Consider the following 24,573-nt stretch of genomic DNA (forward strand, 5'->3'; position numbering starts at 1 on the left):
GCAGTAAAGTAACCCAGATAACTTTAAATCCCTGTTTCCTGTGTGATCTATGCACATTCATTGCAAAAACATAATCAAATAGCAAGACAACCTTCATTGTGATGGCATTCACTTCAAACTTCAGATAAACCAAAATACAGACTAAAGTATGTATACCTTTTTTGATTTAGACTGTATCCCTGAACAGAGGTGCAGAAGTCAGGATCTGCACAATAATGTAATAGCAAGAATATCAGGACAAAGGGGTTTCGAGGAGGGAAAACAGAAACACAGGAAATTAAGCAGGACTATGGAATTCAAAGCCCATTCGGTTCTTAAGACTAAGAAAGCAAATATCAGGAGCAGAGTACTTCCCTTCTCTTGATCACTTAGATGCCTTACTATCTCTGATGCCTTCGGTAGTCTATGGCAAACAGACACAGCAAACAGCCACCAGGACCAAGTCAAAGTAGTCCCACCCTCATCACTGTAAATATTCTATGCTATTATTGAATGACCTTAGGAAACTTTTCTTGTTATTCCACTTCACCAATTGCACATTTATTTTACTGGATACAGCCTGTACATCTCTACTTAAATGAGGAAGATTTCGATTTCCCAACTTTAAAAAAAAATCAAGAATGTTCCTTTTCTCTCCCACATTTGTTTATAGAGTCCAAGTGGTGCCATTGGTAATTTTACATAGAGAGGAGTTGTAGATGCATCCTGGCTATTCCCCCTGAACAGACCACTCGGAGGCAAGAGCTATTTCACTCATTCTGCTTCCCTATGTCCTGTTTGGATTCTTGTAGTAGGAAACGAGAACGCACAGAGACGTCATACCGACTCCTACTGTTGAGACCGCCTGATGACATGCCGTATATCTAGAACCTCCTGCATGCTTATCTTACTGCCCTGAGCATGTCACTGGCTCTTCTTTAGAGAGGAAACTTCCATATTAAATCTTCAAGGAAATAGAAAGTGACATGTGAGAAAATTGCTTGCTGATTGCTGCAATTGATATAAAAAAGGGCTCACGGGACCTTTATAAAGCCTAAATTGCCTCATCTTCTACACTATTGGTGTGTCACCACTAAGAAGCCGTTTCTCCTACCTGCCTTTGCGTGACCAGATTCCTCTGTGGCTTATCAGAATAGAAGGGATAACAGCCTTGAGGTCCGGCTTAGCAGATTCCTCATGTCTTGGCGGAGGGACCAACTTGTAACATTCTATTTCCCAATTCAAGGCCTATCTAGCTTCTTTCTTTTTAAAATATTGTGTGTGAGACTAGTGTCATGTCTGCATGTATGTGAGCACACTGTGTGTAGTTCCTGGTGAGCATGAAGCTCAGATGAGAGTACTGGGCCCCCTGGAACTGGGTACAGATGGAACAGTTGTGAGCTACCCTATGGGTGATGGATACCGAACCCAGATCCTCTGGAAAAGCAATGAATTCTCTTAACCACTGAGTCATCTCTCCAGCCCTGGACTATATTTTCTTGAAACAAACTTGCCTATCTTATTTGTCTAGGTTCTTTACAAAGTTAAACACACACACACACACACACACACACACACACACACACACACACACACTATTTGAATACAAGTACTTTCTTCTATCAGTGCTAAATCCTTGTGTATTTACACCGAAATAAAGTTGCCCCGTATGAAATTCAATAATCACTGACAACCCAATGACAAATTTAAAGAAGCAATTCTACTTTTTAAAAAAAGATAAAATTAGAGATAAAAAGAGAGACTTGTTGATTAATGCCAATAAAATCCAGAAAAATCAAAAGGCCATACCTTAAAAAGATATATTTCACCAAATTGGGAAATCTAAAGGAAACGGCTAAATTTTTAGATGTGTGTAATTTGTCAATTGAACCAAAGAGTGGTAAATAAAAACTTTAAAGGCTGACAAATTTTCCTTGTTTTCTTTTCTCAGAAATGTTACTGCCATTGGTATTCCTCACAATGAATGTGCTCAGGCTCAAAGCAAGCTTGGACTGAATAATACATGAGCCTGTGGCTGGATGACTTAGAAATATACTAAATGAGAAGACTTACAAAGAATTTTAAGTCTTAGATGAAAGTTCAGGAGAACTAAGTAAAATGTTTTTATAATCTGGGCTTGATTTAATAAATTATTTTTATTTTATTTTCTATGTACTTTTGGTCACGATTTTATATAAACTAACTTTAAAAGATTTTAGTTTCTAATTTAACTTTAGCTATGCAAGTTGGGAATTAATGAAGAAATCTCTCCACTCAAAAAACCTAGTTGTCTAGACTCGGACAGTCATCTTTATTTCTCCTTAATATAGGTGTTATCAGCTTCAAACATGCTTGTCCTGCTCCTTGATGCTACTCAACTGCCCCTGAAGAGATCTTATGTCATTCATCATTTGTCACTATGTCTGATCACAAATTATTTGTTCAAACTGTTACAGACATTTATTTTTTATTAATCTAAAATTTTACACAAGACACATAAGTATATGTGCATTCACACACACACACACACACACACACACACACACACACACATGCACACACGCACTAAAGGAAGATAAACCATTTGGGTTGACAATGCACTCTAAAAGAACTTATCAAAGTACTCAAAATACTCCAGGACGAGGCAGGAGAAACCTCTTTTTGAAAGGTTGCTTGAGTAAAGCCAAATGACTCCCAAAACAATATAGACTATTGCTTCTTAGGGGTTGAAGGCAGCCCCTATTCCTGAAGACATTGTATACTTGGGACACAGAACTCTGGCGATTTGCACTGAATGTGACCTGAAAGCCCCTCCCCTAACGTCTAACTTCCATCATTTCTGAAAATACTGTGCAATCTGCCAAAGGAGAGAGCAACTAAACAGCCCTACCCAGCTCCAACACCTATGAGCCATGGCAGGTACCACTATGACAAGACAAAAGTTTGGAGGACGGTGCTGTTCCATCTTAATCCTTTCACCTATAGGATGCAGAAGAAGGAGGTAAAGGCTGCGTGGGAGGATGGGAAGAGTTCCGATAGAAGGTGAGGGATGAGCCAATTCAAAGTAGAAAGACCTTGGAAAGGCCGAGAATATGTTGCTGAACTGGACTGGGAAAATAAAGAAGTGATTAAGGAGGACAGAAACATCTGCATGGAGCTGTCCACAAGCCAGGTGCTTACCCTAGTCTAGAAGCATTCAGTGTATTCTAACCTAATTGCCCCAAAGCTCCCAAGCTACACAGATTTGGGTCTCAGGTTCCATCACTGAGTGACTTCCTTTACAGAGTCTTCTTTGTGAAATACACACAACAATTGTGACTCGTGCCATTGAAATATTCAACAACACAAGGCACACTGAGTATCAGGACCAGTGCTAGCACTGCAGTCACAGAGCAGCAGTGAATTATCCTCACCATCCCTGCCAGGTAGTTTTCTATCTGAAACAACCCATATAAGTGGTGGGCTGGTAGGGAGCGGGGGATGAGGGAAGAGGGACAGAGGAAGGGTGAGGAGGTAGGGAGCTACGATTGGGGTGTAAAATGAATATATAAATGAGTAAATTTTAAGAAAGAAAAGAACACAGTAGTGCAAGGACAGGAAAGGAGTGAGTGCTGGACATAAAAGTGAAGAGTCTCAATTTACAGCTGCAGACATGGTCTCTAACTAGCTGATGTGACCAAGTATAAGAAGAAAAATTCACTTTTCTTGTCTAGATTTTTTTTTCAATCCTTAATAAATGATGCCATGAAAAGACTTTGCCTCTCCGTTTACAGTAGTTGAACAGCAAAGGGAGCACATGCGCACGTGCATGTCCACTACATGCTATCTCATTCCCAGCTCATAGAAATATTTTGATCATTTGCAATAATAGTCATTCAGTATACTAAAGTGAACGTTATGTAAGCATGAAGTATTATTAACAGCAGCGATTAAGTTTAGTCAGTGAAAATTATAAACCATCTAATTTATGCTCTTTGTCATTTTCTCTGAGATGATCTAAATTAGCTCCATTTTAAGGGGAGGCTGAATGTGATTACACTACAATACACTAAATTTCTTCAGAGGGCACATTTGAATATTTAGATGTAAGTGAAGTTTGGGCAAGCCTATGATATCAATGTCCAAAGTGATAAGTATATTATTATCATTATTATTATATAACATGGCTTATACTGTTTATAGACATTATGCTAAGTATTTTGAATAATATTCTTAAAGATCTTTTTCATTTTTAGCATACTATCTGGAGATATTCCTATGGGTAGTACTGTATTCCTTGACTGTAGGGCTGACATGAATCTAGCAGTCTATTAGCTCAAACGCTGCTTTTGATGTCAAATTATTATGAGCACTGACATCTGGGCTGTATTAAAGGACATTAGGTCAGCTGTTACAATTTACCAATGCCCCAGTTCTGTAGAACATTAAAGGAAAATTTCTTGCTCACATCACAGTCCAATATAGCCCAGCATGGTTATTCTCCCCACAGACCTTTGGAAGCACGGGTACCTTCTTTCCAGCAGTCCATGCCTTCCCTAAGACCCCGGAGCCCTCCGCAGGGCACATTGCTCTATAGAAGAGAAAACAAAGACACTGAAAAAGCAACAGGGATAAGTACAAATGTCTTGTTTGTAAGTTTCTGGGTAGGGATCAGACTTTGTATTAGCAGCTTTTCTTGTTCCTACAGCCCGATAACTAACAGACACAAACTTAAGGCAAGATTCACTGTGGCTCAAGGCTTGAGAGGGTACAAGTCCACCGCCGTGAGGAAGAGACCGAAGCCTGATGTTTCTAGCTCACGTTTCCACGGCCGAGGAAGTAGAGAGGTGGGAATGATGGTGCTCAACTTCTTCCTCCTCTTGTCCCTGTTACTCGTTCTGAGCCGTGGGGTGCTAACCCCACTCAGCACGTTCGGAGTGAAGCTCTTCTCAATCGCCTCTGGGACGCCTCTCAGCACAGCCAACAGCAGGCTTCACTCATGCCCTATGTGGGTCACAATCCCATCAACCCAACCATCAAACTCAACAGCGATGCACTTGCTGTTGCCTATAGCGACAGCTAAGCTGTTCTGTTTTCCCTTTGAAGATTTCCGTGAAGAGGCAGACAGACATTGAGGATGAGCAGAGGTGGGCCTGGGAGTCCAGAAAGGAAACTCCTAAACGGTGAAACTAGTAGTTTCTGTGTAAGAGGGTGCGCGCTGCTCTCTTTCTCTTTCAGAGAGAGAAACTTCTACCATAAGTAAACCTTTCCCCAGAAATGGTTCGATGACATCAGAAAGATGAGGTTTCTTCATTTTGGGACAATGCAGCTTACCTAAACGTTTATTAGCTCAACCGTCAACAAACTAGACCTGCTGCAGAAGAATGAAAAGCCAGGAATCTTTGCTCCTTTTGGAAAATCAATAAATGAAGCCAGGGAACTGAATTACAGGAGTCGCTGTGCTGGCCCTTCATCTCCCAAGCATAGCGTTTGCACGGAGTGCCTGAGACGGCTGTAGTTTGATTTGATTTCAAGAGGAAATAATGAGCTGTTCAGTAAAGAGAGGAACATATTCTTAAAGGTAAGGCTAAGCCTAAGTTTTGTATAACCATTTTTACATCTGAGGCTCACACAACTAGAAGATAATTTAATTTCTGATCATGATTATAAAGTGCTTAGTTCCCAGAAAGCTTAGTCTTGAGGCAATGCTACCACAAAGGCGGAAAGTACCAGCCTAGCTGATCTCTTCCTGGCAGAAAGTAGAGAGAATTGAATTTTTATTGTGATCTATTTGAATTGAGAGCTATTCTCTCCAAAGCTTCAGCTAAATAATTTTACAACGAAGGCCTGAGAGCATGTAATGTGCACAAAGTTTACATTTTGTAAAAAAAAATAAATATTAAAATTATTTGTATTTTTATATTGTGAGTATGTGCATGTGTGTGCATATGCATGTGTGTGCACTGGCACTCAGGCGATGGTTGGAGAACACGTTTTAGGAGTCAGTTCTCACTTTCCTCCAGGGAGAACCCAGGGTGGAACTCAGGTTGTCAGCACTGGTGACAAGCACCTTTACTCGCTGAATCATCTCACTGGTCGTCATTAAAGCTATTTTGAAAAGAAAATGGCTTTTCCATTTTGTTGTCATGTCTTCTTTTTAAAAAATACTTAATATCTTAGAGTGTCAGAGAAAGACAAGAGTGCCCTCTGCTACATTTGGAAAAAGTAGCATGAACATTGTGTGTGGGGGGGCACGAACATTTTGTGTGTGTGTGTGTGTGTGTGTGTGTGTGTGTGTGTATGGGAGGGGGACATGAACATTGTGTGTGTGTGGGAAATGAGCATGGTGTGTGTGTTTATGGGGGGACATGAACATTGTGTGTGTATGGGGGGACATGAACATTGTGTGTGGCAGGGGGACATGAACATTGTGTGTGTAGAGACACAAACATTGTGTGTTGGAGTGGTGGGGACATGAACATTGTGTGTGTGTGTGCGTGTGTGTGTGTGTGTGTGTGTGTGTGTGTGTGTGTGCATGTGGGGGGTGTCCATTCACCTGCGGCCATTTGTGCAGCTTCAGTAGAAAACTAAAAGACAATTTTTATATGTGTTGGGAGTCCACTACACTGATTTCTAAACCACTCCATGAAAGCATGGGTCATTTTCTCTGGGAGTTTGGGAAAAGCAAATTATGACCACCTCACATTTTACAGCCCACAACTATGAAACTACTAAAACCTTCCCTTCCTTTATACTCAAAGATCATGATTTCTTCTGAAAACCATTTCAGTACATGATATTTCTGGTGTCTTTGGGTGCTAGGGCCCCTGAGCTAGCTGACAGAACATAACTTCTCCCTCCAACTCCAGCCCTTGGCTGCCTGTGCCACAGATAATGCATAGTTCCTGTCTGACTTTTGAGATGCCCTGGCTGTGGGGCAGTCCTGACCAATGACATGTAAGGAAAGTCCTTTGACTCTATAAGGCCCCTTCCTCCTTCTTCCTGTCTGAACATGAGATTTCTGAGGTGTCAGAACCACTTGTTCCCATGCTATCTATAACAGACAAACCCCAAGATGTTTCCTAGTGGCTATGCCCTTCTGTGACCGCCCCTTGCATCTGAAGATAGCGCGGAATCTCTGTACTGCCTCACTTTTCCTGATAAATCACCGGTAACTTGGGAAAACATGATCAAAATAAGTGCAGAGTTGCATCAGAATTATCCAGTGCCCCTCAAAAATACATGCATCTAAAATTTACTAATGATTCTGCTTTATACCCATGACCATGAGTTTAGTGTTCTTCAGTAACAGAGTATTTCTTAAGAAGTGACTATTCTGGTCTCTCTCAGGAGCTCGACCTCAAAGCAGCAAAACAAATGTGAGGTCATTCCAGCTTTCCTTAGTTCTGAAACCAGTATTCTCTTTCCACTTTATTGATTTCCAAAGTCTTGATTTCATACTGACTTTCAAAAAAGCTTGTTTTCAAGTTGGAGGCTGCATGTGTGTATATAAGAGGTGAGGCAGGAAGTCCTATTCACAGCCGAGCATGGGAAACTGTACTGCACAGCCCCTAGCTACTCAGTCTCCCTTGAGAACCCAGGTGTTGACCTCTGTAATTTAACCATGTTACGCCGAGCACATCATGCTGCAGAGCCTTCCTGCCATGCTGCTAACGTTGCCGAGAGGACCAGGATGATAAAGCTATGGCTGGCCATCTATTCTGAGAACGGTTCTGGCCCCAGATGACTGGCTGTGTGCAGATGAAGTACACGCCGAGGTGCGCCTTTATCTTGTCTCTCCACTTTTTCTTATTTACAAGTCTTCCTGTCTATCGCATTGAATCAAAAGTGTTTACTACTTGAATAGCAGAAGCACTGGGTTAATAATTAAACAAGGTAAAGTATGTAAGAGAATGGTTTCTTACGTATTTGGTAGATCCTATTTGGTTTGGTTTATTTGCTTGTTTTCCCTCTTTTTCCTCACCTTCCCATTCCCAGTGTTAGCCTCTGAAATCTGATCATAGATAAAAATGATTTCCAATCCAGACAATCAATATATGTCCTGAAAACATTTCTTCAGATTTACTTATTTTTATTTTGTAGTTATGTGTGTTTACCTGTAGGTGTGTGGATGCACCACATGGGTGCCTACTGCCCTGGGATTCATAAAATGGGCATTAGATCTGGAATTGAGGTTACAGATGGTTGCGAGCTACCATGTGAGCCCTGGGAGTCCTCTGCAGGAGCAGCTCATGCCCTTAACTGCTGAGCCATCTCTCCAGCACCCTGCAAGCATCTTTTTAAAGATGAGTTCCTTTGTCTCAAACTCACTACACCAAACTCTAGAAAGATGGTATGGCAGTGTCCATTGGTCTAATTCTTGGTTTTGTTTTTACATGATCCTGAGGTAGGTCTCAAGAACATGTGTATTTCAGTGCCATTACATGTGAGCAATGACACAACTTGAGTGATGTCAGAGGATCTATACAGCTTTCTAAATCACATATAGGGGACAAGGGGGATGGCTCAGTAAATAAGGTACTTACTGTGCAAGCAGGAGGACGAGAGTTCCAATGCCCAAAACTCATGTAAAAACCGGACAGGCATGGTGGCCACCTGTAATTCCAGCACTTAGAACGTAGAGATAGATCCCCCAGCACAAGCTAGCTAGCCAGACTAGCTGAATAGTGAGCTGCAGTTTCAAGGAGAGATCCTGCCCCAGGAAACAAAGAGGACTATTACTATAGACACTTGTCATCAACATCTGGCTTCTACACACACACACACACACACACACACACACACACACACACACACACACAGGGTCTTGGTGGGCCCTAGATGCTCTGTTCTGTGGGCCTGTGACAGTGAGTCATGAGACTACACATTCCTCAACAATTCCCAAGCGCTGCTGACTCTGTTGTTTGAAGACCACATTCTGGTCAGAAATCCAGCTTTAGTCCACATAAAAAAGACTCCTTTTGTCTCTAGGGGGATCATATATCCATAGTCTGGGATCTAATTTTGAAATGCTTTTTAAAAATTACATTTTCACTCCTGAAGAAAACCATAAAAAGATGGCGCTTTCTAACATAAACATTTTGTTCACAAGAAAATAGATTGGCCAAAGCTCAGTAATGTTGGAAGGTGATTCCAGTGACCCGTGCGACTCAGAGATCTCTGGGATGAGTTATCCATAGGTAACCCTTCAGGGCACTCCAGAATCTTCTTTTGCTCTAGAGCATCACAGTTCAAATTAGCCTTTAGTTCATTTCCCTATAGATACAAAGGAACAAAATAATAAAACATGTCCAGAAAAAAAGTTCTAATATGAGTCATCATTATTACTTCTTTTGATGACTCTTTTAGGTTGCTGAGTTCTCTTTCTCTCACTCTTTCTCCTCATTCCTGCTTGAATTAAATACTGAAATCAGCAGGAAAAAAATTGAAGAGTGATGTTTCCCTGTCAGACTAAGGATGTTCAGCGACGGCAGAAGCTGGAGGGTGACAGGAAGTGGCATCTGAGGTTCCTACTGTGTGTCACATCTTACATCCAGAACAACTCCGCCAGGACATGATGAGGATGCTTGGGCTCCCAAGAACATGTCCCAGTTACTTTGAGATCAGAGTTCACATTCCTGCTCTCCCATGCTTGGCTGGCAGACTCCATATTCTCCAACAGTCAGAAACTCTGTTTAGATATAAAAATAATAACAATAACACTATTATCATCATCATTATCATCATCATCATCTGGGTTCTTCTTGACTTCTTTTAATAACTTGTATTTATTATATTTGAATTATCTCAGCAAATTTAGGACTCACATACATATAGAGATGTCCTTATTTGATCTCATAAAGTTTTGCTTTGCAATTGTTACATTTTACCACTATTTCATAAGTACATTGGTTTCTCGGCTAATTATATGGACACATAAAACATCCTGCAAATGCAACAGAGTCAAAAGATCTGCAGAAATGACTTTGTGTCAAGGAGGCTGGCTCATTTCCCAACTGAACTATAGAGGTGCTGTGAGCCAGTGCCAAAATATCAGCCATTAGAATAGGGAAGCTCACAAAAGGATACTCCAGGAATGGAGGACCCATGAAGATCTGGGATAAGATGGAAGGAGACTTGGGGGGCATGGTCGTGCCTTAGGAGGGCTCCTCAGGTCACAGGGAAAAGTAGGTTATGAACCTGGACGGAAAGGAAACTCACATCACACTCTTGGGCACACTTTAGAACCACCTGCTATTTGGAGTCACACAGTTTGGCTAGAACGTGACAAACACCACTGTGAGAGGTTTTCCTCCCATGCCTTCTGCTCATAGACACTTGAGGGACTGGCTTGCTAAAATAGCTTCCAGGATTTGAAGACTAGCTCCATTTGCCTGCAGAGCTCAACTTACCTCGTTGCTATATTATTCTGCCTTTTGTCTTATGTAACCATAATCTGAGAGTAGTTTCAGTGACATGGGCACACATTAGAGTCACCCGGGATGTGGTGCTTAGGAGAGAAAAGAATTGGATGCTCTGATTCCACCTTGAAAGTCTTGATTTAATTCAAGGAATGTAGGGCTCATCACAATGGCTTCCAAAGGTCTCCTAGGCGATTCTAAAATTGAACTCGTACTTAAGCCCTAGGGCTGCATCCTGTGCCTATACCCTACTTTAGTGATTATAACTAAATTTAAGATGTGACCCAGACTTCTGAAATTAAAAAGAAGTCCTTTACTTTATGTGACCTCTGTGGACACTGAGCTTCATTGTACTTAAACATAACCTCTGAGGGATGCTTACATTGTTCTAAACCAGGAAACTTGGTAAAGATTTGCACCAAAACTCAGAACCCTTAAATTACTATAATTGTAAAACTGATACATGGAATCCCACTTTATACCCAAAATATAATATAGCTATAGACACTGATTTTTCTTCTAAACAGAGAAGAAGACCATATTTTATACATGCACAAAACTTTGTTCTTTGACTGAGTCTTCAGTGCAGCATAGATTGCTTCTATCACAGTTCAAGGTCTCTCAAGTATTTCAAATCCTTCGTGAGTTTGCCTTGAAAAACTGTACAGTAGCATGAACCATTAGAGGATAATTATTCCTGCAGTAAAAGTGGTTAACATAGACATTTGTGGAAAAGTACATGTTTCTATTGTGTTTTCAGTAAGATCTACATTACTTTATTTTAAATGTGTGTTTTGCGAAGTGAAATCCCTTGAGTATTTATCCAGTATTCATTGGGTGGTTTGGCAGTTAAGAGACTTACCAGATGGTAAGAATCCAGGGAGCCTCAGGAAGCTAAACGCTGTCCCAAGTGAGCTTAAGTAGAAGGGAAATGTGTAGGTCTCTGTGGTGGAAGAAATAGAGGAGTGCTGCAAGGAAGGTACGTTCTGGAAATGGGGGTACTTTTGAGGTCATTGTGAAGAAGGGGCTGGTCAGCAGGAAAGACAAAGTCAGGACTGGTCTGGATCAGCCTGCGAAAAATTCAGGAATTACAAAATTTCTGGGCTATGACTAAATGAGCATCACTGATAATTAATCTTCACTGTCACTTTGACTGGATTTGGAGTCACCTAGGAGACACACATCTGTGCATATATGTGACAGGGGTCTCCAGAAAGATTTAGTGGATGTAGGAAGACCTGCCTCGAATACGTTTGACACCATTCTGTGGACTGAGTTTCCAAGGGAAAAACAAACAAAACACTAGCTTCCACCTCTCTCTGTTTTCTTGTTTCGTTTTTTTTTTTAACTTGTTTTCCTCATTAATCATTGTTTATTCATTTTACATCCTGATCACAGGCCCCGCCTCTTCTCCTCTCAGTATCCCCCCTCACACATCCTCCCCCCATCCTCCCCTCTTTTTTTATCCTCAGAGAAGGGGGAGGTCCCCCATCAGTTCCAACACACCCTGACATATTAAATGGCTGTAGGACTAGGTACATTCTCTCCCACTGAGACCAGACTGATATTAGGCACAAGATGACCAGCTACCTCACACACCCATCTCAGTGCCGTCCTGCCATGATGGGTTCTTAAACCTTGAGCCAAAGTAAGTCCCCATTATTTTAAGTTGCTTCTGTCAGGCATTTTACCACATCAAAAAGAAAAGTAACAGATACGTTATTCCGTTGAGGGAAAACATGATCTGGTATCATGGCCTTTGGCTATGCGCCCCGCCCCCGACACACACACACACACACACACACACACACACACACACACACACACACACACGGAAGCACACACGCATGCATGCACTCATGCACGCCAACCTCTTCTGTAAAAGAAGAGACACGGGGAAGGCAGTGTGCAACCGTCTTAGATCAGAGAAGATATTCTGACACTCGGTTATGGATTTCATTGTGAGGTTCAGGCAAGAGTCAGTGACGGACCATCCTGCTATAGGGAAGGCCAAACACTACACTTTAAAAATAAACCAATAACTCACTGTCTGGGCCAAATTTTCAGGACGGGTTATGTAAAGCACGGTAGCTCTCTCTCATCATCCACTGAATGCATAATCTCTCTGCCATGTATGTTACTTACAGCTCTGATGCATATATTTCACTGACAGTGAGTATCATCAAAGACCAATATTTCTCCATGAATCTTTATCTCTACTGATTCTTTTCCAGGTTTTTATCTTTTTTTTTTTTTTTTTTTTTTTAGATTCTATATTGATACTGTGCTACCCAGTAGCCTCAGATTTCCTCTGGAAGAAATAGAAATATACCATTAAGTAAAGTGTGATTGTCATGGGGTTTTTTTCCATTTGTTTCCACAGAGGAACAGAGTGCTCAGTATCCTGGCTGTTTTCCTTCTTTATGATGTAGTGTGGCATTCATTCACACTCTAACATGGTCACACAAGTTCTTTTGTTCTTCCTGGAAGGTGAGGCCAGTTAAACATAAACTTTTCTTCCCTGTCAAGTATTGCCTTGCCATAGAATTTGCAGAAAAAGGCCCTCTTTAATATTTGTTCTTGTTTTCTCTGAGACTAAAATGTTAAATAAATTTGCATTATTTAAAACCAAGTGGCAGAGGTCTTGCACTCACTTGTGTTGAAGAATCTCGGAGGAATTTGGTTTATTTTTTAAAGCAGTGAAAGAATTAAGCTGATCAATCTGTTCCTCTGCTTCTCCGTGAGTCTCAGGGCGAACTGGACCATTTGAAGCAGACATATCTTCCCTTTTTGATTTTGAATTCAGGATGATGTTACACCCAGAGATCTCATAGTGAAGATAAGCGAATTGAGGACAGTGTTGCACCCATTACGGAACTGTGTTCTTTTGAGACAGGGACTCATAGAGCCAAACTTGACCTCAGACTCACTGGGTAGATAAGGATGTCCTTGCACTTCTGACCCTCCTCTCTCCACCTCCCAACCACTGAGATTGCTACATGTTCCAACTGCTTGGCTTCTGCGTGCTTGGTGATCAGTCTTAGAGCATTGGACCTGCCAGGCACTACCCAGTTGAGCTGCCCCTCCACTCCCCTTGCATTCCTGCCTAATGTAGTATGAGCTACAGCTGAAGAGTAGTGAGGAACTCCCACCCCCGAATTCAAACTCCTACCACTTCAGGGAAAGGAATCAGTGGCCAGTGTCAACAGAAACGCTGTATGAAGTGACAGAGAGAAAGCTGCTCAGTTGCAACTGTATGGAAACTAAAACCATACAATTAAAGAAAACTCCATCATGTCACATGCCTTCCAGTTCAACTTGTCAGGAAAAGTTACTTATATTATCCCAATTTTTAAAATATAAGTGAGTTTATACACACCTGTAGTTTTTCTAAACAAAATCCACAGGACTGGTACATTGGTGGAGAGAGCTGTGACTAAGACTGCCTAAGGGGGAAAAGTGACAAGCAAAGCGTCTGCCCATTGTCTCCAACATGCACACATTGAAGCACGTGATCTAATAACCTTTCTGCACAACCTTTTAGTGACGTAACCATGGCAACTCCCTTATTCTCAGGGATAAAATGCCATTATTCCTAGTTGAAAGAAGATTCTTCTTGGGAAGACAAATGGTAGAGATAGATAGATAGATAGACAGACAGACAGACAGACAGATAGATAGATGATGGGGGGGGGGGAGATTCCTGAGCTTCCTAAAATTCTAGACCTACATAATGACCTGGTAAGATCCAATAAAAAACAACTCAAGACAGCAGTATCTGGGAAGGCATTATTCCAGGAAAGGTACTTTTTTTTTTAAAGTCAGGAAGATATATTTCTGAGCACAGACTCATATAAACATGCACACAGAGGGGAATGTAGCAAAGGGTACTGATTGGCTTTTGTCAAAGTGTCACAAGCCTGGACATATCTAAGAAGAGAGAACCTTAATTGAGAAATTCCTCCCTATTTTTCCTTCCGTAGGCAAGCCTCTGAATATTTTCTTAGTTATTGATTGACCTGGGAAGGTCCAGTTTGTTGTGGGTGGTGCCACCCCTGGGTGGGTGGTCCTGGGGTGTATATGAAAGGAGGAGCAAGCCAGTAAGAAGCACCCCTAATAGCTTCTACCTTACTTCCTGCCTCCAGATTTCTACCCTGCACGAGTTCCCACCCCAATGTCCCTCAGTGACAGTCGTAAAAGTAGACTTTCCTCCTGAATTGCTTCTGGTTGTACTATTTTATCACAGCAATAGAAACTCTAATTAAGAAACATAGCTTGGGCTTTTTATTACAAATATCAAAATCCACAAGTATGTTTTCCCTGGATAGCAGGAAGTAGGAGAAGAAACCTGCAAGTCTCTAGGACAGATAGGTCTTACTTGGACCATGCTGCCTATGAGTTCATTTTATTTATTTATTTATTTATTTATTTATTTACTTACTTACTTACTTACTTACTTACTTAATTACTTACTTAGTTTTGGTTTTTCAAGACAGGGTTTCTCTGTGCAGCCCTGGCTATCCTGGACTTGCTTTTGTAGACCAGGCTGGCTTTGAACTCACAAAGATCTGCCTGCCTCTGCGTCCCCAGTGCTGGCATTAAAAGTGTGCACCACCATGCCCAGCCATTTTATATTTTATAAACAGTATAAATGAGGGTACGCAAGGCAATCTTTCTTTATACACACAAGAAAATAGTGCTTCAAAGACACCTGTAGAGAAAACAGAGAAGACAGAATACGGTTTTCTAAAAAAGTACAACAGGTTTTTATGTCGTTATACTATTTTATATCATTGTACTATCTCTAGCAGAAAGAAAAACCTGCTGGCATGATCATATTACAACAAAGTAGCAAACATCTTAATATACTAAATGCTCTGTTCCCTAAAACAAACAAAGCTTTTTTTAAACTCACAAATTTCTAGTCTCTTTAACTAGTGATATTGTGGCAACAACTTGTGCTACTAACAGAAATTTCAATATCTTTAAATGTTGATTTTCTAAAATACTTTATCAGAAGATAAACCAGAAAAGACATATACATACACAAATGTATGTGAGCCCACTGCATATCACCTGGTCTCCCAGGCCCTCCTTAAAGACGTAAGTGGAAGCCTCCATGATGTCTTAACTCTTGGAATCTCCTTGGAAAACCAACATGTGAGTGTTTCTACCATCTTTGACCAGCTCTCTCATGTAGGCACCTCTCAATGTCTGCTGGTTAAAGTTCATAAAACATGCCAGGAATAGCATTTGTGGTCCAGTTTCTCAATGATGAAAAATTCCAGGCCTAATAGAAGCTCTGTGTGGGACAGTCTGAAATGCTGGACCAATTGGGCTTGGAAGTTTTCTTCAAAGCTGTCTTGGGATCTGTCCTGTTCTGATGAGGAACAGCAACGGAAGCACCCAGGGGTGGAACATGAAGGATGCAGGATGTCAGCAGCCAGCATGCTGAAAAGAATGCGTCCTGTCAGGTCTGATTCAGCATCAGTGTCCAGTTCTTTTGTTCTGAAAACATATAATTTCCCACAAGCATTATACAGTCCTAAAATTATAAATGTATGAGATGTACATAACCTACATAACCATTTTTCCTAATTTTGTTTGGGCCCCTACAAAGGTATTATTCGTCTCAAATAAGCCAGAAGAAACCTTAAGAGAATGAAGCCCCATTTCCCTTAATGGGGGTTGGGAAGATTTTTGGTTGCTTTCTTGGGCTATAGATGTTTATTTTCATTGGGTGTTGGTAATAAGTTACTATTGGTCTCATCCAGAGAGAAAACAAGGTTGGACTCAGGGATGCCCACTTTTCCTTTATCTTTCTTCTTAGGTTTGGTGATAGGGAATTAAAAGAAAGAAGGAGAATATAGAAATGTATAGGGATGATAGGACAAAAAGTAGATTATTGAATCTACTCCTCAACTTAAGGCCTTAATTGTTACTCACAAGCTTATTTTTAAGTCATTGCTATAGAATTGTATATATTTATGCAAAATAAGTTTAATTTTGATACATTTGTATAGAATTTAAATTTAAGATTATTCATTACACTATATATATATATATATAATGTGAGGTATTGTACCCATACAACTCAATTATTCAATTATAATACAAAGTTTGCTTCTAATACTTTGAAAGTGTTATTGCATTCTTGCAAGCTGCTTAGGATAAGTAAGTTATACAAGTTAATTTTTAGTTGATGAAACCATGGTTATGTTAATTACTAGTCTATTTATTTTATAAGAATATACATCCTAGGTTTAACAGATAGAGATGATTCTATTGATAAAATAAAGTTAGATAAGGTCTTCAACAACCTCAGAGACCTACAGAATATGACATTTCAAGATGTTTTCATTATTTTAAAGATTCATTAACAGTAAGACAAATTAACCTTGGCAACACCCAGTCTACCTCAAAGAAGATGATAAGCATCAAAGAACCTCCTTATGGAGATGGCTTCAAATGTGGCAAACAAGCCACTGGGCAAAATGTTCTCATTTTCACCACAGAGAGAATTCTGCCTAAAAATGGGCAAGCTTAGATGCAGGCAGAGTCAATGGCCAAACTCTGCCAAGACAGAGTAAGCAAGTCCTCAATAGTTCCTGCCTCACAAATATTCCTGTCAGATATACTGGGCCAGAAGACTGGAGATCACACTCCAATGTTAGAGAGAGTTTTGGGTGACTGTTGAGGCAGAAAACTGTCTCTTGTATGTGTTTCCACTTTGGAAGCTGCTGACCTGAGGTTTCTGTTTACTCAGGTAATTAATTGTATTCCTTTCCAAGACTCTGATGAGGTTGAAGACCAGATAGTTTAGTTTTACAATGAAGCTTAGTTATTTAGAAGTTAAGATGTTTTAAAGTCTAGATAGATGTTTTAAGATGATAACGATGAGATATGATAGATAGGATTCAGAATTTTAGATGCACCAAGATAGGAAAGTTGTTTTCTTCAAGGCTGTCAAATACAAATAGCCAAAACCACTATGAATATAACATTTATATAATTCCTGATTGTTTCGTGGTTCTTGCTGTATGTGGTTTGGGGTGTGTGTGTGTGTGTGTGTGTGTGTGTGTGTGTGTGTGTGTGTGTGTGTAAAGTAAAAATATTTTTAAAAAATTTAAAGTTCATGAAACATTTCCTAGAAAGCCCCATGTAAACAGGTCTTTTCAAGAACAATCCACTTCAAGAGAAAGCCTTCCAGTATGCTGGTGATATGCTTGGATGTTTTAGTGACTTCTTTTTATATATAGGGCTTTAGATACAATATGCAATCTTAAAAGTAAAAATCTTTTTTTTTTTTTTTTTAGATTTTTGAGACAAGGTTTCTCTGTGTGTTGTCCTGGCTGTCCTGTTATCAGTCTGTAGACCAAGATGGCCTCAAACTCACAGAGATTCAACTGCCTATGTCTCCCGAGTGCTGGGGTTAAAGGTGTGCACCATCGAATGAATTTCTAATTTAATACTCTGAAGTCTATAGTGGGTGGAGCCTGACTAATTTCTAAGATGTGGTCAAAGAGTTTTATGTATTGCTATGATGCAAAGTTCTTGTTTGTTTGTTTGCTTGTTACTGGCAACAGAATCTTTAGAAAGCACACCATCCTTATATACAATTTTCAATTTACTCCCTTTCTAGAGAGATTACCTGTTTTACAAACCCTTCTGTTTGTGGGAACAGCTTAGAGAAAACAACTGAGGAGCCAGAATCATTGAACACAAGGGTTGGGTTTCTTCAAGGGAAGGAGATAATGCCTGTTCACCCAGAAGGCTTGAGTGGGCATTATTTTATAAGCCAGCCGTTCTGAATACCCACCAAATCCTGAGCATTGTTTAGACCCTTATCCTGAGCTCTGTCTCTCAGTGAGCAAAGAGTATTATTTTAAAAAAGTGTCACTAAGTTGACATATGAAAAGATCAAATCAATAAGGCAGCAGACTCAGAAAGAAATACAAAATCTAAATTACCTACAGCCACGGAGGAAACTAAAGAGGTTGTCAATTTTTTTTTCTCTCACAAATCAAACATAAGGCTTGGATGAATTTGTAGGACAATTCCACCAATTCTAGAAAACGATGTCCCAGTTTTATAGAAACTTCTTAATGGGGTATTTAGAAAGAAAACAGTACCCACCTGATTCTACAAGTACAACATAATACCAAAAGACAAACAAACAAACAAACAAACAAAAACAACATCAGGAGAAGATGGGGAGTATAGGCTAATTAAAATAAATTCATTGTTATACATAAAAAGACAATGCGTATTCCAAAGCAAAATGCTGCCGTCTCTTTAACATAGGAACACTGCAAGCACTCACTGCTGTCACATTAATATGCGCTGTCCTGTAGCTCCTAGAATAACAAGACAGAGAGAAAATGGCAGACTAGGAAAGGGAAAGAAAGCACTGTTGTGTGTAAATGAAATGAACATCTGTGTAGATCACAACACAGAGACACACAAATATCAGAAGTGACTGTAAGCCATGAGGACAGGCCATAAAGATATCCTGCAAAAGAGCAGTTCCATTACTGCATAACCAACAGTGTTATTTCTTAAATTGTACTATTTACAAAAACAAAGGAAAAAAAGGTAGTAACTAAAGATGCTTACATCAGAAGACATAAATCTTCTATGGAGAGAGTAAAAAAATTTATCCAAAGACATTAAATTATATCTGACTAAATGGATGCATACACCAGCCCAGGCGTCATAAGAGGTAATATTAGTAAGATGTGTGTCCTCAAATGTTCATATATATTGCAATTAAAGACTAAAACAGACTATTCTTAAATACAAGCCTAGATTTGGAAACTTACATATGCATACAATAAGGGTTAGTGAAAAAAGAAGCCATAAATTTGAAGGAGAGACAGGAGGGGGTATATGAGAAGGTTTGGAGGGAGGAAAGGAAAGGAGGAAATTTAATTATATTATAACCTCAAAAATTAAATTAAGAAAAAAGATAACTTAGATTAAGAAGTAAAGAGTAAATTCAGTATTGAAAATGATGACAAAAGAAGAGAGGCTTAATAGAAAAATATGTAATGACTGAAACTGTGCAATATGAGCAAATATCAATTAACAGAGCAAGAAGACAGGAAGTGAAATAAAAAGAGATAATTTGCACACACTAGAACTTGACATAAGATAAAACTAAGCTCAAATTTGGTGTGAACGGAAAGGTCCTTTCACAGTGGCTCTGGTAGAATTGCTTACTCATGAGGGAAAAGCTGAAAACTGATCCTTAGTCCATACCTCACACAAAAGTCAAGTTTCTAATGTATCGTTAAATTTGAAGGCAAATATAACAAATTTTAGAAATTTTAAGCAAATGGTCACTATCTCCTAGGGGTTCCACAAGCCAGCAAAGATAATGCAAAATATAATGGAAATATAAGACATGCACTTTATAACTAATCATCCTTTTCTAAAATCCCATAGATATTAAACTGAGAAAATGAAATCATGGTTCACATAACATAAAGCACACAAAGGTCCAGTTTTTGTGATATATAAAAATCACATGTGTCAATAGGAAAATACACATAATAAGGCTTTGTGTTATCTCTTGGATTATATACATAGCCATATATGTCTAATGATTCTTCATCTTATAAGTATGTGTAAAGATGTACCATATTATAACTATATAATGGGAAAAAACTCAAGTCTGAGGAAACTAAGTGATGAGCAGCACAGACAGATGGAATGTCCCAAACAAGCAGGTGATATGAGCTCATGCAACTGTCTTGGGGAGCAGTAAACAGGTTTAGTCCACTCTAGTCAAAGACTAGACCCCAGAGCATTGTCTACGTATAGCAATCACTCTGTATGAGAATGTTCACTGCAGCCCTCTTTATAACAGCAACAAACAGGAACAACAGCCCTTTCATCAATTAGAAGAATAAACTGTAGTATAATTATATAATTCAATATTGTACAAAATCAAACTAAAAAATTAATGACTACCATATGCACTAACATCGAGAGCTAATGTGTATTGGGTAGGGTATTAACTTCTGAAGTGTGTGTGTGTGTGTGTGTGTGTGTGTGTATGTGTGTGTGTGTGTGTTGAAAGTAGAAAGGGAGCTGTGAATGTGGCATAAAGGATCCTAAGAGATAAGGAAGGGGGAAAGAGAGTGTAATGAGAGATATAAAAGCAGAAATGGGAGCTATTTGAGAGAAGGAAGAGGACCAGCAAGAGGTGAGATCTGGCCTGAGGTTGGGGAGGTGACTCAGGTGTTAAAATGCCTGCTATGCAATCATGGGGATGAGAGTTCAAATCCCAGGCACCAACAGGAAAAAAACAAAAAACAAACAAACAAACAAACAAACAAAAAAAACAGGTCTGTGCCATGAGCCTCTAGCCTTACATTAGGGAAGTAGAGATGACAAGCCAGCCTAGTCAAAGTGATGAGTTCCAGATTCAGTGACACATCTGTCTCAAAGCATAAGGCAAAGAATAATAGAGGACACTAGGCAATGATCTATACCCTACATATGTACACTTATATGTGCACTCTTTTTGCATACACACCCACATACCAACATACATGCAGATTAGAGGAATGGGGAAAAAGAAGAACAAAGTAAAATTACATATATGAATGAAATTTCCAAAATGACACCTACTATTTTGTTAGCCTAATGAAAAATTTAATTTTAGGGGCTGGAGAGATGACTCAGCAGTTAGGATCACTGGCTGCTTTTCCAGAAGTCCCGAGTTAAATTCCCAGCAATCACTTAGTGGTTTGTGACCATCTACTATGGAATCTGATGACTTCTTCTCTCATGCAAGCATACATGCAAATAGAGCACTCATATACATAAATAAATAAATCTTAATTAATTTAAGACAAATTGAACAGTATACTGTTTAGGACACTTGAATATCGTGAAAAATATAAAATGAGGCAATGGAAATATCACAACCTTCAGGGTAGAGGCTGCTTGTGGAAGAAGAAATGAGTGTGTTCTCACTGAGGCAGAACGGAGTTTGCATTGCTCATTTTCCCTTCCTTAAGCTGACTGGAAGTACCATGATGCTCCTTTTCCTTTTGTCCTTTTGTATCTTGGTTTGTAGTTTGCCTTCTTTGGGCCACTAGATAGACCTGTAAGTTAAAATAACAAAGATAGGTGGCAAGGAAAAAAGCACACAGATCTTTACATGGTATCCCTACAGGAAAGGGGAAAAAAAACCCCAAATATGGCAAAATCTAAGTGAATATGCTCTGGGTTTAAAGGAGAAATGGAGACATCTTTAAAATACATAGAGACCGAAGCAAAGTTAAAAGTTATTTTAACTAGACCTGTTTATGCAGAGTCCTCTTGGTCTGCATTTGGCATCTCTAGTGATAAAAATGTTAAAAGAAAAAGAGGCTATAATTTTGAGAGTTGAGGGGGCACATGTGAGGATCTGAAGGTAGGATAGGAAGGGGAAAGTAAAGCAATTGTGTTTTAATTAAAAATATTTTTTAAAAAGGATGTTTAAAAAGGAAGTTTCCCCCAGTCTGAGAAAAGTTTTATAACCTGCCTTGGGAAAGAGAGATCAGAACACCTCTGTTTTACCCTGCTGTTTTTCAGTGTCTTTTTCTCAAAATGTCCCTAATGCTAAAATAGCATACTTTGGGATTGCACTGTATACTGTCCTTCACCTTTGGTACCTGTGATATAGCCCCAATTGTTATAAAATGTTATTTAAAGCAACAAATTACATTTGTATTGCATACTTTGCTTGGCTTTTATAAGGAAGTAATAGATTAATTTAGTATTTGCCATTTCATACTGTAATAATTCACCCTGATTTCTTGGTTTGCAAAATTAGATGTATACTTAAGCTCTTCACCTCAAAAGCTATGAATTTAACATCCTTAATGGAATCACTTCATTTTTTATTTTGAGAAACATGTTCATATATATGTGTGTGTGTGTGTGTGTGTGTGTGTGTGTGAATTTTAACATGCAGTATCTCAAAATGCTTGTAAGTGTCTGTTTATGTACGCACAGTGCACATTCCATAACAAAGGTAAAATTACTGTTTTTGATTATGTAGGATGTGTGGCTCACAATGAAATTAAGTGGTTGTCATTTGAAATCGCAGGTATGCCTATTTCTTTTTTTGTTTTTGTTTTGACAGTATAAAGTTTTTTTTTTAAGTAGCAGTGAAAGTAGAACATCATGATCTTGCAGAATAATCAGGGTTCCTTGCAGTGTGAGGAGAAGAAAAACATTTTCCCCAGAAGAAACAAAAGTCATAAAGGCACATCTCACTCATCTGAAGGAGGCAAGAGTTCACTGCCAAGGCATCTGCCACTTCTCCATCAAGTAAGGGATTGCTCAGGCTGGGATACAGGGAGAGTTCAGGAGATCACTTCAAGAAGAAGCACAAAACTGTAGAAAAAGTGATATTCCCAAGATAGGATTGATTAAACCTGTTTAATAACTAATTCGGTGCATGAGCAGCCAGAAAGCGTGCTGGCTCTCGATGTATCGAGATTGGTGTTTCTTAACCTTCTGAATGAACATTTACAGGTGTTCTTTGGTTGTTTGGCTGGCTGGTTGTTTGTTTGTTTGTTTGGCTGGCTGGCTGATTGGTTAGCTGGCTGGCTGGCTGGCTGGCTGGCTGGCTGGTTGGTTGGTTGGTTGGTTGGTTGGCTGGCTGGTTAGTTGGTTGGTTGGTTTGTTGGCTGGCTGGCTGGCTGGCTGGTTAGTTGGTTGGTTGGTTGGCTGGTTGGTTGGTTGGTTGGCTGGCTGGCTGACTGGCTGGCTGGTTGGTTGGTTGGTTGGTTGGCTGGCTGATTGGTTGCTTTCTTGCTTTGGTTTTCTTACCCTTGAACAATGTCTTGTATTTACAAATTGCTCAATAAATATTTGTTGAATGAATGACATGTTCAAGATTTTAAAATTTGAGGGATAAAGATTAAAAGTTGTGGTTTAGACTGAGTACACAGTCAGGACAGCATTTCATGTAGGCTGAGAATATCTCACCAGGAGATGAAAAGTATATACCCAAGGAATTTTCCTGGGTAGCAGAATCCAGCAATTGGAAAGTAAGTGAGTTGAAGGCCTCCAAAGATGCACATTCAAGGCCCATTACTGCTGCTTGCTGGATTGCAAAACTTAGTAATAGACCAGACAGCAAAACATTTCTCTCTGTTTATAAGATCTTTGTTCTTTAGAAAAATCCGTCTTGGATGGATGGATAGATAGATAGATAGATAGATAGATAGATAGATAATTGATAGATAATAGATCTTTCATTTGTTTGAGAAGCACTGAAGAATTCTTTAAATGTTGACTATTCCTTTCATCTAGATTTCATGATGACAGGATACAAAATATCCTACATTATGAGGCATTTTGTATTCTGATTGTAGAAAAGAATCTTCAAATGCATATGATTGATAGCTTAACCCATGCACACTGTTAATCGCTTGCTTGTTCTGAGTTAACTCTCCAGCCCAGGTGGCAGCTGGGAGTAGGAGACTCATGTCAGCAAGGACTAACTGGGTTCGGTGTTCCTGGGGGTGCCTGAGCCCAGGTGTCGAGAGAATAGGGAAGGTTGAAAGGAATGATAACAAGAGTGCCAGGAGCAAAACAAGTCTCAAAATTGGAAAAGTAGGGACTGGGAGGAGGTAGCTAGGTTCTGGGGTCTCCTCTCCTGTGATTAGTGGAGTCTCATAGGTCTGGTAGAAGAGGACTCATTCCCAGGAGAGTTAGTTGTATAGGGTGAGGATGCTCCCTCCCCAGTCTCTTGCTCCCCTGCTCACACATGTGCCTGTGTATGTGTTAACATCTGGACAATTCCCTTCCCACTTTTCAATTACACTGTGACAAGCCAAGGCACCCTCACCAGGATGCCACTAGCATACTGCTTGAAACCCCTTCCATCAGATTCATGAGCCAAACAAAACCTCTTAAGTTACGCATCCCCAGGTTATAGCAATACATAGGGTACCTGGCCTGCTGGGACTCCTGTGTGGCTTAGTGAAGCTGAGGAATCCTAATTCCGAAAGGACCACTATCTCAGCATGGCCTTGCAGCAGATAAACTGAAGGGAGCACATGCTTCATCCTGATGATGCCCAAAAGAAAGGCCACCATTTACCTACTGAGGTTTACAAACACCTTGGAATGGGTTTATTACATCATCCCTCTAGACATTCCATATTCCTGTAAGGCATGGGAAG

The 24,573-nt window shown here is 39.8% G+C and overlaps 2 long non-coding RNA genes across 2 annotated transcripts; both read right to left on the reverse strand.

Moving 5' to 3' along the window:
- Window positions 1–4,437: 4,437 nt before the first annotated feature.
- On the reverse strand, window positions 4,438–9,611 carry LOC311599110. Its single transcript, XR_014779764.1, has 3 exons — window positions 9,510–9,611; window positions 8,505–8,671; window positions 4,438–4,549 (listed from the first exon to the last, which is right to left on the reverse strand). It is a non-coding gene; the product is annotated as an uncharacterized lncRNA (long non-coding RNA).
- Window positions 9,612–15,244: 5,633 nt separating this feature from the next.
- Window positions 15,245–24,475, reverse strand: LOC311599109. Its single transcript, XR_014779763.1, has 3 exons — window positions 24,343–24,475; window positions 21,318–21,496; window positions 15,245–15,887 (listed from the first exon to the last, which is right to left on the reverse strand). It is a non-coding gene; the product is annotated as an uncharacterized lncRNA (long non-coding RNA).
- Window positions 24,476–24,573: the final 98 nt, after the last annotated feature.

Source organism: Acomys minous (assembly GCF_964271855.1).
Source record: "Acomys minous genome assembly, chromosome: 6".
NCBI classification, from domain to species: domain Eukaryota; kingdom Metazoa; phylum Chordata; class Mammalia; order Rodentia; family Muridae; genus Acomys; species Acomys minous.